Source organism: Toxorhynchites rutilus, chromosome 3 (genome assembly GCF_029784135.1).
Source record: "Toxorhynchites rutilus septentrionalis strain SRP chromosome 3, ASM2978413v1, whole genome shotgun sequence".
Taxonomy (NCBI): domain Eukaryota; kingdom Metazoa; phylum Arthropoda; class Insecta; order Diptera; family Culicidae; genus Toxorhynchites; species Toxorhynchites rutilus.
Window position 1 is genome coordinate 279,488,186 of NC_073746.1, and position 20,057 is coordinate 279,508,242.

The 20,057-nt window shown below is 37.2% G+C and overlaps 1 protein-coding gene and 1 pseudogene across 2 annotated transcripts in view; both read left to right on the forward strand.

Annotated features, from left to right (window-relative positions):
* Positions 1–20,057, forward strand: part of LOC129779844 (60S ribosomal protein L30) — a 269,784-nt gene that overhangs the window by 19,342 nt on the left and 230,385 nt on the right. The gene's annotated exons all lie outside the window — the stretch shown is intronic.
* LOC129780926 (U4 spliceosomal RNA) lies at positions 9,723–9,803 on the forward strand (annotated as a pseudogene).

The window sequence follows — 20,057 nt, forward strand, 5'->3', positions numbered from 1 at the left end:
GCGGTTGCTCTAGCCATCAATGTCAGAGATAGTTTACCTCCATTGGAGGAGTATAACTTCGTTTCTCATTTGATTCATGATAGCGCAGTTCGCGCTCAAACGAAACCCATCTCAGGTTCCACCATTCGCCCGAGGCCTCCTAATCCATGGTGGGATAGCCAGTGTTCCAAGCATTATCAGGATGAATCGAATGCATTTAAAGCTTTTCGGAAACGTGGAACCCCTGAAAATTTTCAAACGTATTTGGACCTTGAAAATCAATTTAAAAACTTGATCAAAGGGAAAAAACGTGCTTATTGGCGAAATTCTGTGGGAGGTTTGTCACGAGAAACGTCAATGAAAAAGTTATGGAAAGTGGCTCGAAACATGAGAAATCGCTCTTCATCGAATGAAAGCGAAGAATATTCACATCGATGGATTTTTAATTTTGCACGGAAGGTTTGTCCCGATTCCGCTCCTGTGCAAAAAATTGTTCGAGATATACCACAAGATAGGTGCGATCTTGATTCCGAGTTTTCGATGGTAGAATTAACTCTTGCTCTCCTTTCTTGTAACAATTCGGCTCCAGGAACGTATAGAATTAAGTTCAACTTTGCCGAAAAACCTCCCTGATGTGGCGAAACATCGCTTGTTGAATTTATTCAATCGATTTCTGGAGCATAATGTTGTTCCAGATGATTGGAGACAAGTACGAGTTATAGCTATTCAAAAACCCGGAAAATCCGCGTCCGACTTCAATTCGTACCGCCCAATAGCAATGCTGTCTTGTATACGGAAATTGTTGGAGAAAATGATCTTGTTTCGCCTTGATCGTTGGGTTGAAACAAAAGGCTTACTCTCAGATACACAATATGGGTTCCGCAGAGGCAAGGGGACGAATGATTGTCTTGCGTTGCTTTCTTCAGAAATTCAAATGGCTTACGCCGAAAAAAAACAAATGGCTTCAGTATTCTTGGACATAAAGGGGGCCTTTGATTCAGTTTCAATAGAGGTCCTGTCAGACAAATTACACTCTCGGGGTCTGCCGCCTCTGTTGAATAATATGTTATATAACTTGCTTTGTGAGAAACAGTTGAATTTTTCTCACGGGGATTCGACAGTAAATCGGGTCTCCTACATGGGCCTCCCCCAGGGCTCATGTTTAAGCTCCCTTTTGTACAACTTCTATGTAAGCGACATCAACAATTGTCTTACACAAAATTGCAGCCTAAGACAACTTGCAGATGATGGAGTGGTGTCTGTCGCAGGATCAAACGAATCCGACCTGCAAGGACCCTTACAAGATACTTTGAACAATTTTTCAACCTGGGCCATTGGGCTAGGGATTCTCCACGGAGAAAACAGAGATGGTGGTTTTTTCTAGGAAGCATAGACCAGCAAAACCAAAGCTCATGCTCATACTCATGCTATGTCATTCAAGTATCTCGGGGTATGGTTCGACTCCAAATGTACTTGGGGGGCCCATATTAGGTATCTGAGTAAAAAATGCGAACAAAGAATAAACTTTCTCCGTACAATTACCGGCACCTGGCCCATCCCGAAGATCTTATAATGTTGTATCGAACAACTATTCTCTCAGTGATGGAGTATGGCAGTTTCTGTTTTCAATCAGCTGCCAAAACACACCTCATTGAACTCGAGCGGATTCAGTATCTTTGTCTCCGTATCGCGTTGGGATGTATGCCCTCAACGCATACCATGAGTCTCGAGGTTTTGGCAGGCGTACTCCCACTAAAAGATCGCTTCAATTTATTATCTCTTCGATTCCTCATCCGGTGTAAGGTTATGAACCCAGTGGTGATCGGAAATTTTGAGCAGCTGATCGAGTTAAATTTTCACTCCGGATTCATGAGTTCGTATCATGAATTCATCTCCATGCAGGTTGATCCTTCTTCGTATATTTCCAACCGTGTTTGTTTTCTTGACTACATCAATTCCTCTGTGCATTTTGAGCTGTTCATGAAGGAGAAAATCCATGATATTCCAGATTATCTTCTATCGGGGATCGTTCCTACGATCTTCAATGCAAAGTATGGGCGTATCAATTGTGATAATATGTACTTTACTGATGGGTCCTCTATGAATGAGTCCACAGGATTTGGAGTATTCAACGAATTTTTTAGCACCTCCCACAGTCTTCAGAATCCTTGCTCAGTATATATTGCTGAATTGGCAGCAATACACTGGGCGCTGGACAGCGTCGCCTCACGACCTGTTGAACACTATTACATTGTAACGGATAGTCTTAGCTCTGTCGAAGCTATCCGTTCAGTGAGGCCGGAAAAGCACTAGCCGTACTTCCTTGAGAGAATTTTGAGTGCTTTATCCAGACGATGTTATGTCATCACCTTTGTCTGGGTCCCTTCACATTGCTCAATTCCGGGTAATGAGAGGGCTGGCTCATTAGCAAAGGTGGGTGCGATTGAAGGCGATATTTATCAGCGTCAAATCGCCTTCAATGAATTTTACTCTTCAGTCCGTAAAAATACAATCGCTAACTGGCAACGCAAATGGAACGAAGATGAAATGGGCCGGTGGCTCCACTCAATTATCCCTAAGGTTAGCCTCAAACCATGGTTCAAAAGTCTGGATTTGAGTCATGACTTTATTCGAACCTTCTCCCGACTCATGTCCAATCATTGTTCGTTAGACGCGCTACTTTTTCATTTTAATCTTGCCGACAGCAATCTCTGCGTTTGTGGCCATGGTTACCACGACATCGAACACGTTGTTTGGTCGTGCGAGTTGTATCTTGTCGCCAGATCGAATTTAGAAAACTCCCTTCGGGCTCGAGGAAAGCAGCCCAATGTGCCGGTGAGAGATGTGTTGGCTCGGCTAGATCTTGATTATATGTCCCAAATATATGTTTTCCTTAAAGCTATCGATCTTCGAGTGTGATTGTTCTTACATCCTTTACCCTTCCTTTTCGTCCTTCGCGAGCTATAGGTTCCCTTCCTACTAACATTAGAATAAGTTAAATTGTGAATACATATTAGATGTAAGGATAGTTTTAAGAATTGAGTGTGAAGTGTGAGTGTGAACATTGCTACAATATCCTTACGTCCCATCCTTTTCCCAATCAAAGTGTGTCACCCTTCTAAACTCGAGTCGACCGCGAGTAATCGGTTTCCTATTTTATTAACCATAGAATTAAGGAAACATGTTAATATTTTATAGTAAAAATATATTTAAGAGCGTGGTTCTTTTAAACCTATGTAACTGAGCCTGTAAAAATAAACGGATTAATAATAATTTCCCATCATGACTTGTTGGTTTTATCTTTAAATCTGTATCCGCCAAGCCAGCGTACCGATAGTCAGTACCGTGATTATGTTAATTTTAATTCAATGGCCCTGCAAGACGCTTTTTGCAATGTGAACTGGAATGAGTACTTTCTGTTAGGTGATCCTGATCTTTTATTAGAATTTTTGAACGATAAATTTGCGTATCTGCATGATACTTACATTTCTCTGGGAGTAAAAAGAACTAAACTAAATCCATGGTTTACGAACGACATAGAACGAGTAATTATTTCGAGAGATATTCCCTATAGAAATTGGCTCAGAGATAAATCACCCTTCAATAACAACGAGTACAAAAGGAATCGTAATAAAGTGATCTATTTAATAAGGAAAGCAAAAGAGAATTATGATAAACGCGTATTGAATCTAGGTGCACCCAGTAAACAATTGTGGAGCAATATAAAAAGATTGGAGGTCTCTAAAAGTAAATCATTACAAAGTGCTTGTGATGAACATGCCGATAAAATTAACAACTTTTTTACTTCAAATTTTAGCTATGATGATACAGCAATACCGGGTTATAGAGCAAATGCAGGCTTTGGCTTTGTTTTTAACGCAGTATTTTGAGATTGTAAATGCTATTGTTTCTATCAAATCGAATGCTGTTGGATTGGATCAAATATCAATCAAATTTATTAAAATAATGCTATCGTTGGCTTTACCCTCATCGACCAATTAGTCTGTTATGTACACCTTCAAAAGTTTACGAAAAACCTCTTAAACCACAAATTTGCAACTTCATTGATGGTATGAATTTCGGAATCCTCACCAATCTGGTTTCCAAAAAAATCACAGCACAAGCACAGCTCTTTTGAAAGTCCACGACGATGTGGCCCATGCTATCGATAAAAAAGGAGTGGCGTTCTTACTGCTGGTTGATTTTGCAAAATCTTTTGACCGTGTGTCACATAGTAAACTACTGAGTAAACTATCGTCAATCTTTCAATTTTCTAGAGGTACTGTAAACTTGATTAAATCTCATATTACTGATCGTATCCAAACAGTTTATCATAACGGTGTTTTTTCATCATTTCAAGAGATCAAATCTGGTGTACCACAAAGGTCGATTCTAGGCCCTCTGCTGTTTTCGTTATTTATTAACGACATACCTTCGGTTCTTGACCATTGCACCGTACATTTATTCGCGGACGATGTTCAAGTTTGCCTATGTGGTAATAAAAAAATCTAGCATTGACGAGATGGCCAGAAAGCTAGATCACGATCTAAGAAAACCTTACGAGTGGTCCTGTAGAAACCTTTTAGAAATAAATCCGACGAAAACTAAAGCGCTCTTAATTAGTTGACTTAGGATTCCACCGAGAGCTCCTGAACTATTCATAGGCGGAAATGAAGTACAATTTGTGGAAAAAGAATCGAACCTTGGTGTTGTTTTCATCGATAGCGTATCCTGGGATGATCATGTGAACATGCAGTGTAGGAAAATGTATGGGTCTTTGAAGCAGCTTAATCTTACAACTAGACATCTCGATGTTGGTACCAAAATTAAGCTTTTCAAAACGTTGGTTTTTCCGCAGATCATGTCTAACTTTGCACAAAATAGTTACCTCAAGAAAGCCTAATTACCTTTTTAGTAAGATGATTCCAATGCGGCAATCTCGAACCATGAACTTCATAATACCTTATCATGAATCTTTGTACTATGGACAGTCATTCTTCGTGAGGAGCATTGTAATTTGGGACGCGTTACCCATCAACATAAAATCAATTGAATCCGCTTCAGGATTTAAGCGGGAACTCCTTGCTAGATTTGATAGCATGAATTAGAACAATAAATAGTTGGGACCTTCAGGAACTAGTGTAGTTTAGCGTTTAATTGAATGAAATAAGCCAAATGAATTCTTTTTGTGGCATTAAAAAAGACGTTGTCTTACTTCACAATTATTATGAGCAAATAAATAAATAAAAGAAATAAATAACTCTGTCATGGTTGAGATAGAGGGATTTTTTTTTCTTCAAATAAGTTATGAAATGTATGATATGAAATACGCGCTTCTATTCCGGGTCAGTTACCTAACACCCCATATAATAATCTTTAGTTCTTTCTCAGCGTGTCTAACTTCCCCTAGTCATTCACGCAACCGTTCGGTATGAGTTCGATTATCATTGCAACCAATAATCATGCCTTAACATCCATTGTATAATACTCCACCTACAATCGATAAAATATATCAATTCGTCGAAAGGAAAGAATATCGTAATCAACAGCCATTCAAGCCCAACTCATACCGTCATTCTGGCAAAGCATGACCTACAATTTAGCCTCAATTTCTTCGCTCAACCATAACAAATGTGTTTATTTCTCACGCATTATCTTTTTTGTGGATCGCCTGATTGGCTTTCTTTGTTTGGTTTGTGGGAACGCTAATCAATTTGGTGGGATTTGGCGAAGCATGGTGATGTTCGAGCACAAAACAGGAACTCGAAATTCACCATGCTGAATTATGTAGTCAATCAAAAACATATTTAGCAACCATTATTAACAAACATCCGAGAATGGAACACACATATTTTGCACTACTCTAAAGCCTGTTTCCCTTGGAATTTGGTCGCATAAGGTAGGATATTTCTCAACATTGAAATAACGTACAGAAAAGGCAAGAATGTCATTTCGTATGTTTTTTTTAATGAACTTTAAGGGAAAAAATATATGGAAATGATTCGTCAGCCGAGACGGCGCCAGTGGTTGTGTGGTTAGCGTAACAGCTTCACAATCCGATCGGCCTGGGTTCAATCCCAGCTGGCGTCGTTGGGATTTTCTGAGGCGAAAAATCTCTGGTTACGTCTTCCTTCGGACGGGAAGTAAAAGAAGTTGGCCCGGCTCATGAGTTGTTGAGTCTGATAGGTAGGAACAGGTGGAGTCGCCTCCCTGATGTCGGTGATTGGCACTAAAGTGGCGGAAATATGCCGACGTAAAAACAAGCGAAGATTCGTCAGCTATTCGAATGAATGTTCGATCTTTTCGTGTGAACCACCCATCATTACATTCAATTCTTTAAGGAAAATTTTGTAGATCTATTTTTTTGTTTTAATTTGGATTTTTCGAAAAAAAAAACTTAAAATTAAAAAAAATCACTCGACAACTGTAAGACTTACGAAATGTTAGTTAAAAAAAGAAATGTAGGAAATTATTCATGTTTTCGTTAAAAAATATGAAACAAATCATTAAAACAAAATTATTCATGTTTTAGTTAAAAAGTATCAAACAAATCTTTAAATCAAAATTTCATTGAAAAAATATTATTTATTTTTCTCATTTATTTTCTATTTCTATTTTTTTTATTTTTCCACATTTATTTTCTATTTATTTAAATTCTGAAAAACAAGATATGGATAGCCCTTATAATTTCCACCAAGTCATCCATTCATCGGAAGATGAGCATTTTTACAAGGAAAGAGTTTCTTTAACAACAACTATTTCATGTTTTTTTGAAAAATTACTATCAATATTAAACTGCAAACTGTTTTTAGGTATAATTTATCGTGATTTACATGTTTTGCAAACATTTTTCTATTTAGAAACATGTCAAATACGAGAATTTACAAACAAAAATATAACGAGTGAAACATCATTTTTCAGAAGTCTCTATAAAAAATGCCTTGTATTCCAGTAAGTAAGAAAGTAAGTTGATGTCTTCGACAAAATTTCAAATTTTAATGAGGTCTAAACCATTATCGAATACGCTTTATCGCTATCTTGACTTTAAACAAAATAAGGATTAGTAGTATTTTTTTCAAAGAAAACACGAAAAGTAGTTTTTAGAAAAACTGTTTTCCCTGTAAAAGTGCCCACCTTCCGATGTATGAGTGACTTTTTGGAAATTGAAAGGGCTATTCACACATTTATTTTTGAGAATTTAAAAAAATACATTTTTGAGAAAAATTAATTTAAATTTTCAAAATATTTTTTTTCAGTGTAATTTTTCTTTAAATTTTTTTTTGATTTTTTTTTATGAAAACCCAAACAATGTCCCACATTTTATTCTGTGACTAATTTTTTTTAGATATTGTAGTTTTTATGTTATATTTTTTTAAGGGAAAAAAATTTACCCTTTTCAAAAAGTAGCCTAATTGATTTCCGAAGTTTTCAAGTATGCAAAGTTGCTTAAATGACCAATGTCTTTACACCTACGACGTTTCACTGCAATCTGAGATTGTGCTGCCAATGGTCAGTCGAGTTGGCAAATTACACTGGAAAAAAATATTTTGAAAATTGGAATTCTTTTTTCTCAAGAACTTTTTTTTTAAATTTATAAAAAATGTGAATACAGAGGAACTTCGATATTACGTACCCTAGTTATGACGTACCCTCGATATAATGTACACATTTTCACAGTCCAAAGAAATGATTTTTTGAATATTTTTTTTCTTGAAAGAACAATAAATTATCTGTTTCTTGATACTAAAGCTTGTTTTGTACCTTAAACCAAACCCGAAACACAAATGTTTTATGATTCTTCGGATTCTAAATGAATCTATTTTTATGTTTTTAAGTTGAATTTATTCATTAATCTTACTCAAACAGCAACACAATAGTGTAATATAAGCTACGTTTTAGAGTTCTTTCAAAGACAAGCAAGTACAAATGTACTCACAGTTTGCATGTATTTGCAATGCCGATTTCCCCAGACACCTTGGTTTAGAAGTCTTTATAGGTAAACAGATTTCAGTCGGAACAAAAATACTCCCGATCTGCATGAATTTGCAATCCCAATTTCCCTAGACACCTTGGTTCTGAAGCCTGTGTTGAGGAAACATATTTTAGTCGGAACAAAAATGCCCCCGACTTGCATGTATTTGCAAAGCCAATTTCCCCTCGCTCCATGGATTTGAAGTCTGTGTTAGGGAAATACATTTCAGTCGGAACAAAAATGACCCCGACTTGCATGAATTTGCAATGCCAACTTCCCCACGTTCCTTGGATTTGAAGTCTGTGTTAGGGAAACACATTTCGGTGGAAACAAAAGCTCCCCCTACTTTCATGTATTTGCAATTCCGATTTCCCCAAGGCTGCTTGGTTTCGAAGTCTGTGTTGGGGAAACCGTAAAGCGGGCCAATCAAAACGAGATAGTTAGGGCGTTTAGATAACACTTAACATTTTACAGTTATTCAATTATTGATCTAATGAAAAATAACATTTCATTAATTGCGATAGATGCGTAGAAATATTCCCTATCAATTGATGCAAACATCTTTCCAATCCAGTAGAAAATGTTCGAGTTATAAGCATTCGAAATCTTGCATTTTTTCCTGCATGTTCAGTGTTTATGTTTTCATTTTACCCCCCATATATTCCGGTTAGACGTAGTCCCACGTCAAAATATTCACGTTCACGACATTCAAATTCGGCGAATTTCTGCTTTCCTTGTATTGACAAACTACTGATCAAGCGAGAGTCGATAAATATGAAACAACATTATCAATGAGCCCCAGTGAAATGAACATCAACATCAGCTTGCCATGGAGTTCATTTTTCATTTGCATTTTCCTTTTCCTTTTTTCCCTTTCATGGTATTCGTAAGGTCGAAAATGAAGATCGTTGCGTGTCAGTGAAAATCAGAGCATAAAATTCAACGTCACCAATTGAGAGTGAAATCGGTTAATGGTAAAGGATGGCAATTCATCACAAAAAATTCTTGTTTTTTGGCGACTTCGGCAATGGAATGTATAGAATAACTCTTGCTACGATTTATGAATTTACTCACGATTGCCCGGAAATGACATACACCACCATTTATATGTGCAATGGGTGACACGTTTTCAATAAAAAATTCACTGTAAGCGATGAAGATCAACTTAACGTTCATGATAATCACCTGAAATTATTGACAGTAATGAAAGTGCCTGAATGTAGACTTTTCAAAATTCGCTCATGCTGTTTTCGATCAATATACCAAACAAAGTTCACGCGTCTTGACTCTTGTGTTATACTCATTATGACAGATATGGTGTTGAGTTTCAACAGTAGAGAATTCATCCGATACTGGGAAAAATCTAATTCCTACATGCGTGAATGAATTTTGATAATTTGTGGCACTGTTCCCAACACAGAGTCCGAAACCAATAAGTTGGGAAATTCGGCATTGCAGATCTTGGCAGTGCTTTTATACGCCGATGCATTTTTACACTCCGGAATTCGTTTTGCTAACACGGTCTACAAAAGCGGGTACAACTTCTACGCATACCGTGTGATGATTAGATAAAATGTTGATACCCATTTGCTGCGATAACCACTACCATAATACATGAATTGACCTAAATAGGGATTTGTTTGTAATTGAATTCGTAAATTGATTTGAAGTGAATAAAGTTTAATCAATAATTTAATCAATTTTTTTTTTCATACATTGTTTTATTCATTCACTAGTTTAATCAATAATTTAATCAATACATACAAAAGATAGCTCTGCACAGTAGCGATATCGTACCCAATGAGGAACATCCGAGGTGCGATTATTGCTAATTGAAAAAAACACAAATGATTACTAAACCAACGGCAGTCCTACGTCAACCTTGCGGTTATATCATAGGTATAACTCGTCCATAGTTTTTCTCGATACGATGGGTGAGCGGCAACAAAACCAATTGTTGATTCCCACGTTCATTTTGAAATTTCAGGAGGCTCCTGGCAGGATCGTTAATGTGAGTATGCCGATACTAAGGAATCAACCAACGTTCTCCACTATATTCATTCACCGACGGAGACCAAAAGCGTTTATGCTTGGGGAAGATACTCAACACTTGTTTAATTGTTGAAAACTCTACCTACTTATTGTTCCTCCCGATTGTGTTTATGTTCGTGACCTGCCCCCGATTGTCGAATCCCGGGTAGTAAGTTAACGTGAATTAATCATTCATAGTCACACACAAACAAACAACAGCCATGGAAGCCGTGAGGCGATCAAACGAAATCCTCGTTTCTGGAAAACGCGGAAACAATATTGTTGAGGTTAGTCCCATCTCTGCAAATCATGTAATTAGTTCCTTTGAACTTTTACTCAGTTCGATCTTGGGTTGAAAACAAATTTGACACGTTGAGTGGAAGTTGACTAACAACCAGCAATTGTTGGAACATGTGAAAAGTTATGTCATTCGTTGGGTGGTGGGCGTTCAATATTCGGTGGTTTTATTGGTTTCGTTGGTTTCCTCAATTCGAATCAAATTCTGTGAAGCGCAAATTCTGTTTTTCGACCCAGTTTATATAACCAAAGAACATTGGTTTCTCGAACTAATAAACTAGCACATTCTTGGTCGACTTGCAATGTTCCTCGTTGCTCTGTTCCTCGGATAAATACTGAGCATGTATACGCAATCACGAGGAAAAGACACAATGGAAAAATGCAAAACCAAAAATGGAGCAAATAAAGCACTTTCATCAAAAAATGGTTCTATGATTGAACGAACATATCACACATCACAACATTGTGTTCTTTTTCACCATGGTAACCAGGCAGTAGAGATGAGTAGAGAGTGAAAGGTTGATGAAGTCAGCCGGAATTGACAAAATGACTCCTGTTCGTGGTCTCATTATCCAATTGTATATGCATGGAATGTTGCACAATTTAAATATTTCTGGATTGTCCATATAGAGAAACAGTTGCCGTTTCGAGATGAATGGTGAATTATTTCAATATATTTAATTGGACACTTCCTCGAAATAATTGATAACAAGAAATATTTTTTTCGAAACAAATTGCGTCGATCAAAAAATGTAATACAGTGTAGAAATCCTGACACTACAGTCCTCCTAATGTTTCGCAATTTTTTGCTCCTCCCTATTTCTTACTGCAATAATGTGAGAATTATCAACAAACATAGTTCGGAAACATACTTGCAATATTTGATGGATTCGACAAATAGATTTACAATTTTTTCATCATATCGACAGCAAACAAAATCCAGTGACAAAATGTTCCTCCGCCATTAACGCACGCCTTGGCGGAAGCCTCGACGAACGTGCGATCATATTTTTCAGCCAAAGATATTAAGCCCCACCCACTTGATGAACTTCATGCACAAAAAAGAACCATTAATTTCACATTATTTGCTCCACCAAACACATGCAGACTGTCAAACAGCTCCAAGCCGTTGCCGTCGCGGAAACGCAAATCCCAGCGCTGTCACTTCCTACCCGTGTGTGTCATCGTCGCCATCAGCCCCTTCGGGAAAATGGGATTTTATCACGTGAGTTTTGCATTGATATTTGGTAGGGTCGGCGATGATCGGAAATAAATTTGCATCTGCTAGTTTTTGTCGTGTTTCTGATTCTCCATCTTATTTGCTTTTTATTTTTGCCATTTCGACAAAGTTGGAACTTTCGAGCTCGGCTATGTATGTGTGTTATTCATACAGGAAGGTTATTAAAAATGAGTCGAATGAGACTACCAATTCTCACTTCATCTGAATTTAAAAATATTTTTTAACGAATCATAAAATGCTTTTGCGCATCGTTCTACCCATGCAAGAATAGAATGAATAGACGGAGAAATAAGATAAGTACACTCTGTCCATCTTACCATACAAATGAAGCATACATTTCTGCATAATTCAAGAACTAATCAAGCAAACTGAACCAAATTTGGCATGTGAAGGTTGTAGGGGGCGAGAAACAGTTCTAAAGTGGTTCAACACTCCTTCCACCTTTCTGAGGGGTGGGGGAATATTTCTATGATGGTATGACACCCCTCTCTCCTCTGGAATAGAGAGGGGGTCCCATAAAAATATTACACATATTTCAACCAAAAATATTCCATTCAAATATGATAATTGAAAATTTTCGGAAAACTCTGAAGGAAAAAGGGAAAATTCGAAAATTAAATTCCCATATGTTCTACGATTACATAGTGACAAGTGCTGTTTGATGTGCCATTTGATGTTTGTGCTAACGAAATTGATCTTTGATCGAAACTGGAAATGCATTTTAATGTGATGAAACGCACTCCTATATCTTCTTCTTCCTATACCAATAAAAAAGTATCGCCGAATGCGTTGATAACAGCAGAACTCGAGGAAGAAATTGTCCGATTTAGGGCTTTCTTTATTCTATCATATTTTCTGTATAAAACATTCATTTCATGCATCGGAGAAATATGTTATTTGCAAGTGGTTGAAAAATCTTGACCGAGAATTGTGTCGACCCAACATTTGTTAACTCTATTAGACAAAAAGTTCTTGATCTAACACTCTGCTGTTCAAAACTATCAGATAAGATAAAAAATGAAGAATCTCTATCTGATCTTTATCTGATCATAAACATATAATGTTTAATTATAATTCTGGTGATCTTTTGATCGAACAATCCAGGGATCCGAGAAAAACAAGTTGGGGTAGTTATCATTCCAAACTTCAGGAGAAAATTTTTATATCAGTGGAAAGTATTTCCTCCACTGAACAGCTTGAAATAGTTTCATCAGAATTTGAAACTAGTTTGGGAATGTATTTTATTCTTAAAACAACTAGCCTTCGAAGAAAACTGTCCACTGAAGCAAAAAACTTCAAGTAAGGATGCATCTTGGTGGAACAAAAAACTTGAAAGGCTTAGAAAATTGTCTAGGAAACTTTTCAACAAAGCAAAAATTACCTCTGATTGGACAGATTACAAAAACTGTCTAACAGAATATAACAAACAAATCCGTAAATCTAAGAGAAGGGATTGGAAGTTTCTAAGCCCTTTCTAAGGATCATACCAACGTACTTGGTAGTCTGAAAAAAGGAAATGGTCAATATACAACCGATTCCCAGGAAACACTTAGTATCATGATGGAAACACACTTCCCAGGCTCAATCCAATTGATTTCCGGACACGCACAGGTCGTCAACACAGCTCAATCTTGTCTAATCAGAGACGAGAATAGAGCTAATGAATTGGCTACCTCTTAGATTGGGAGGTGTACAATTGGAGCTCTCAAAACGAACCAAATATTTAGGTGTCATGCTTGACCAAAAACTGAATTGGAACGACCAACTGGAGTATGTAATCTCTAAAGCCCGGACTGCTCTCTGGAGTTGTAGTAGTATATTCGGGAAAAAGTGGGGACTAAAACCGAGAATGATTCACTGGATTTACTCGGCAATTGTGAGACCCAGACTAACATATGCTTCGCTAGTGTGGTGGCCTAAAACTACACAAATATCAGCTCAGAAAAAGCTCGATAAACTACAACGTCTGGCATGCTTATCAATAACTGGAGCAATGCCTAGCGCACCTTCCAAAGGAAGATGCTCTTTTAAACCATCTACCCTTGCACCAATATGTGCAACTTGAAGCGGAAAAAGGTGCTTTCAGGCTGAAACGTATAAAACATTTTCTAAAAGGAGATCTTCCAGGGCATTTACAAAACCTGAAAGATTTTCAACTGAACACTATAGTAAGCATGAATGAAGACTGGATGGAAACAAAGACTAACTTCAGAGGGAGCAGTGATTGAATTCAATCGCAACGAATGGGAAGAAGGTGGTCCCAAAACTCGTCCAGGATCACTCTTGTTTTATACCGATGGATCTAAAATCGGTAAATCTACGGGAGCTGGTATTACTGGACCAGGAATCGACATGTCAATTCCAATGGGACAGTGGCCTATAGTTTTGAAAAGCAGAAATACAAGCTATTCTAACATGTACAAATATTTGTTTGACTAGAAAAAACAGGTATGCCAATATCTGTATCTTCTCAGATAGCCAAGCAGCTCTCAATTCAGTAAAAGCATACACATGTCAGTCAAAGCTAGTTTGGGAATGTATTTTATTCTTAAAACAACTAGCTACTACTAACGAAGTTAACCTATACTGGGTGCCTGGTCACTGCGGTATAGAAGGTAATGAAAAAGCTAATCTCTTAGCAAGATTAGGATCTTCAACTAAATTCGTCGGGCCTGAGCCATTTTGTGGATTATCTACATCATGCATGAAATCGGAGCTCAAAACCTGGGAAATATCAATGATTGAAGCCTACTGGAGGGCTCTATCAACACCAAGATAATCCAAATTATTCATTACACCTTGTAACAGAATAACACGCAACCTACTCAGCTTGAATAAGGCAGATTTGAGTACATTAACCTGTCTATTGACCGGACACTGTCCGAGCAGGTATCACCTTAAAAAAATCGGAAAACTGGCAGATGATAACTGTCGTTTCTGCAATTTCGAAGCTGAGACTTCTGAACATTTACTGTGTCAATGCAGTACACTAATTCAGCGAAGACTGGGAATTCTTGGAAAGGGCATTCTTATGCCTAACGAGTTTTGGTCTGCTGAACCAAAACAGGTAAGGAACTTCATAAAGGAAGTCATACCTTCGTGGGGGGATATGCAAAGTCCTGGTGCGACTATCACTTATTCCCTGAATGATGGAACGAACTGACACTGCATACATAGCAAACTGGGGTGCACTACAATAGATCAAACTAATGGTCGCAGTGGTACAATGCTCCTACAGAAGAAGAAAACCTCCAGATGCCTAATTTGGTTGCATTTGCTTGAATAATTCTCAAGTAATGTAGAAATTTGTGTTTCATTTGTATGGTAGACCAAAACGCATTTGAAGTTAATTGTTATGGCCCTACTGGATTAGATACGACATCACCGCATTTTGGAAAAGTCCTTTCTATTTTTCAACAAATCCTAAATTTAGATTTAGGTGCCAATTCGAGTTCGGTTTGAAAATCCTATTCAAATTGAACGAGAAAGTGTCACCCATATTTAGGTGACGGGGCGACGAACGTATATCCGTGGATGTCCGGAATCTGATTTCAAAAATTTACCAAAATTACATTTATATCACATGCCTATGGATTGAATTTATCTTTACCGATAGAATAATATTTATTTGGATAGATTGCAGCTTTTGTAACAATTGATTGTAGCTTTAAAAAAAACATCCCCGGTAGTCGCTCGGATTCCCAACAGACACTGAAAGTGGCTTGGGCGCAATTGTTTGGAAACAATTTAATCAGATAACCACCATTCCGTTAGCTTGTTTAGTGGAAGATTTGGCGTTGGTCGGGATGAGAATTCTATTCACGAGCAACACATAAATCTCGCCTTGGTGACAGTGATTGAGGCACAATTCAGAAGGATGCTTGGAATAAAGAGTTGTTATCGCTTGAGAAGGAGGCGGCGGGCTACAATCCGTTGCTCCTGAGAAAAGACAAATTCATCTTCGCCAAGATTTTCTCCATGGGAAATTACTCCATTTGTTTTGTGAACCCTGACAAAATCAAATCTGGAGAATAAATTGAATCGAAGCTGTGAAATTCAACTATAAAACATAAAGTAAAAGGAATACATGAGCTGATTTCTGCTGATAATTTCTCAACCGAAATTATTGACGTGGAACTACATCTTCGATATTTATATAGCTCTACGAAAAATGTAACGAAAATTTAAGGGATTTCATAATACGCTAAATCGTTCTTGCGATATATTTTATACTATACTAGCTGACCCGGCAAACTTCGTCTCGCCCAAAATTTATTTTTCGTTATCACATCCCCGTTTTCTTACTATGCGCTGTTCATGAGTCCAATCGCAGAATCATTCATTGATTGATCTTCTAATCAGCCCCCTCTTAGAGGGGGATAGGAAGGGGGGGGTCGGAGTGTCCTACCACCATAAAATCATTTACTGCACCCTTAAACATCCATATGCCTAATTTGGTTTCATTTGCTTGATATATTCGCGAGTAATGCAGAAATTTGTGTTTCATTTGTATGGCAACCACCCCTTAGAGAGGAGGGTGGAGTGTCTAACCACCATATAACTATTTATTGCACGCTAAAACCTCCATATGCCTCATTTGGTTCCATTTGCTTGATCGATTCGCGAGTAATGCAGAAATTTGTGTTTCATTTGTATGGCAGCCCACCCCTTAGAGAGGGGGGCGGAGTGTCTAACCACCATAGAATTATTTATTGCACCCTTAAACCTCCATATACCTATTTTGGTTTCATTTGCTTGATTAATTCTCGAGTAATGCAGAAATTTGTGTTTAATTTGTATGGCAGACACCAACACCCCCCCCCCCCCCTTAGAGAGGAGGGTGGAGTGTCTAACCACCATATAACTAATTATTGCTCGCTAAAACCTCCATATGACTCATTTGGTTCCATTTGCTTGATTAATTCGCGAGTAATGCAGAAATTTGTGTTTCATTTGTACGGCAGCCCCCCTTAGAGAGGGGGGTGGAGTGTCTCACTACCGTAAAAACTTTTATTGCACCCTATAACCTCCACATGCCAAATTTGGTTTTAATTGCTTGATTAATTCTCGAGTAATGCAGAAATTTGTGTTTCATTTGTATGGCAGCCCATCCCTAGGAAAGGGGAGCGGAGTGTCTAATCACCATATAATAATTTATTGCACCCTTAAACCTCCATATGCATAATTTGGTTTAATTTGTTTGATTAATTCTCGAGTAATGCAGAAAGCCATTTCTGCATCAAGTATCTAACCACCATAGAAACATTTATTGCACCCTAAAGTTTCCACATACCTAATTTGGTTTAATTTGCTTGATTAATTCTCGAGTTATGCAAAAATTTGTGTTTCATTTGTATGGCAGACCAGACCCCCCCCCCTTAAGAGAGGGGGGAAGGGTATCTAACCACCATAGAATCATTTATTGCACCCTAAAACCTCCACACGGCAAATTTCGTTTCATTTACTTGATTAATTCTCGATAAATTTAGAAATTCGTGTTTCATTTGTATGGCAGCCCCCGTTAGAGAGGGAGGAGGGGTCACAAACTATCACGAAAACCTTCCCGGCCCCAAAAACCCCTACATACCAATTTTCATGTCGATCGGTTCAGTAGTTTCCGAGTCCATAAGAATCTGAAAGACAGAAAGACAGACAGACATCACTCCATTTTTATATATATAGATACCATTGGATGGGAAATTTATTCAGCAATTTAAAACACAAACAGTGAAGATTGTAAAACAAGTAAACAACTTAGTTTATTCGCTAAGTTATTTACTTGTTTTACAATCTTCACTGTTGGTGTTTTAAATTGCTGAATAAATTTCCCATCCAATGGTATCTTTATATAAAAATGGAGTGATGTCTGTCTGTAGGTATATTTTTAAGATTTTACTTGATGCTTGCGCTGTGGGAGAAGTGCAACAAACATCATTGTTAGGTAGCTTGATGAAATGTGTGCGAGCACCCCTCGTGTAGCATAGTTCTCTAGATAAAATTATTAGTTATAGTTAGTTACGCATAGTAGGCTTTGGTTTTTCGAAATTGTATTTCGTTCTCTTGTAATAAAATCGCCAGATCGGTCGGTCACGTTTTCCCTCACTGCGTAGAAATAAATGGTTTTCTAATATCGTTAGTGGTTTTTAGTTTGTGCGAAAAAACTCCGTCGTGAATTATAACGCGTGTGTTAAGGTATCCAAGGTCCTTAGGAACGGGTCCGAATAATCATGTTTGCATATAATTCGGGCGTTAGTTTCATGATGGAGATGGGCAACCCATTCGTACCAAAGAACTAGTTCGCCAAAAAGATTGAACGAAAAGTCGTTCTTTTTTTTTTTTGAAAAGCGGTAGTTCGAACCTAAGACAAGACGTGACAACTGGCTTCTTACTCTTCTTTCTGCATTTTCGTCGACCAAGTGCTAGATAACAGGAAAGCGAGATGTGAAGGTTGCCAAATGTTATAAAATTTCGGAAGATTATTTTCCCATGAAAAACATGTGTTCTTCGTATCATGTATTTTCTGAGCTGCACTTTTTTTTTGTATTAATTGTTCAACCGAATGTCACATATTTCAAACAATAAGTACTTTCCTGTTATTTTGGTATGCAAAAAAATTAAATGTGAAAAAATAAATAGAAAACGTAGATTTGATAGTTGGATTATGATATTTTATTTATCAAGAGATTATGGGCCTTACCGTTTACACTTCACGATAAAATCGAAATGAACGACACGCCATTAAATTTCGTTTCACGAGTTAAAGAAAATGATGAGTTTTCAGGTGGAATTGAACCTTTTCAAATAGAAATTATGAATAAAAATTAACTTTTTCGTATCAAATTAGTGTTCAATGTGAACGAAAAACTTTGCTTTCTTCATTTGGTAAAATAATCTCGTACAAAAATTGTATCTGAAGATAATTTTATATTATAATGATAAGTTTTAGTGAGAATTTCGAAAATAGAAAATAGCTCAAGTTAGGGTAAGAAATACGTGCTTCAAGTAAATCAAAAACGCCAAGTAAAAATTTTCAGTAGATTTTAACAATTTAGAAGTGCCTTCGGGCCGAGTAGTTAGACTTGTTAAAAACCAATTTCGTATCCATATGTCGACACCGTATCGTTGTCATCGCGGATACAATTCATTTCGTTTTCACCGTGAAGTGTATACAGGAATAAGGCTTTATAATTGAACTTTGATATCGTTCAAACACTAACAGTACTGAAATATTGATAAAATAATACATTTCCAAAATATAACATAGCGTTTATTCAGGTTTTTATTTGTTGGTATATATGCTTTATTCAGGTTCCAACATGATTTATGCTTTACGGTTGGAAAATAATTGAATGTTCATCTCTGCTAGGCCGCTGCTATTATGCTATGCTAGAATGCAAGAGAATCACAAAAAGATGTAGGGTGGAAATTCCGATGCAATGTTTCCCTCTTCAGGAACTGAACACCGGACATAATAGAAACGAAAACTTACAAAGAATCCATAATAGAAATTTTCGCTAAAATGAAATGTGAATGCAACTATTATTCAATTTTGAATATATTTGGCAACACTGTGAAAATGTTGGAAATCCCATTTTTGTATATTTATCTTTGTCAATTATTTTCCTCATCAACCAATCAGAAGCCGAGTTGCAAGTGGTCCGAGTTTGACAGAAGTGGTGGTCCGGAATCGGCCCCCTATTGTCATGTCTCGTCTCAGGTTCGAACATACGAACCATACGAACTAAGTCTAAACGAACTAATTGCGAGTTAACTGTTTAGGAACCAATGAAGTGAAATTGAACTAAATACCTGTGAAGCAGATTGCCCTGGACGGGACAGATGAATATAACGAGAACGTTTGAGGGAATAACGATAAACGAAAGATAACGATATTGTCATTCACAAGCAAAATGTATGTGACGCGTGGCTTATTTTGGTAATCTTCGCCCAATTTTGAATTCAAAATTAGGATGAGTTTCATCATTGCAATTAAATTTAATTTTCGGCAAAGCAGTAAATTTTAAACTTAATGCATTTTTTTAATACTTACATACTTTCTGTTTATCAGAAAAAAACAGAGACAATTCATAACTTGGATAAACAAATAATCTTCTGGTGGGAAATTAAATTGAAAGACAAAGTTTTTACATTGCTTTCAATCCATTGTTTTGCCTATTGTGTGTACGTGTTATCGTGATAACCATTACCGGATCGCTTGTTAAATTTGAATAATGTCATTAGGGGTTTTTCTCTGATTGAACTATTATAAACAATGAACTTTGATGGAACCTGAGTGGAGTCCCAACAGTCGCCAAAAGATTGATACTTACAGTTTAGAGGACCAACCTCACATCTGAACAAATTACGAGTGTACCATGGCTTCCGTTCGATTGCAAAAACAAGATTGTTCTGATTGGTTTAAATTGAATTGAATAAATCTGTCCGATAAAAACGAATGACAGCTAGAAAATTCGCAGTTTAACATTCCAATATAACCGAGTAAAGGGCAGTCCGAACATCGGTGAAAGTTTTCGAAGT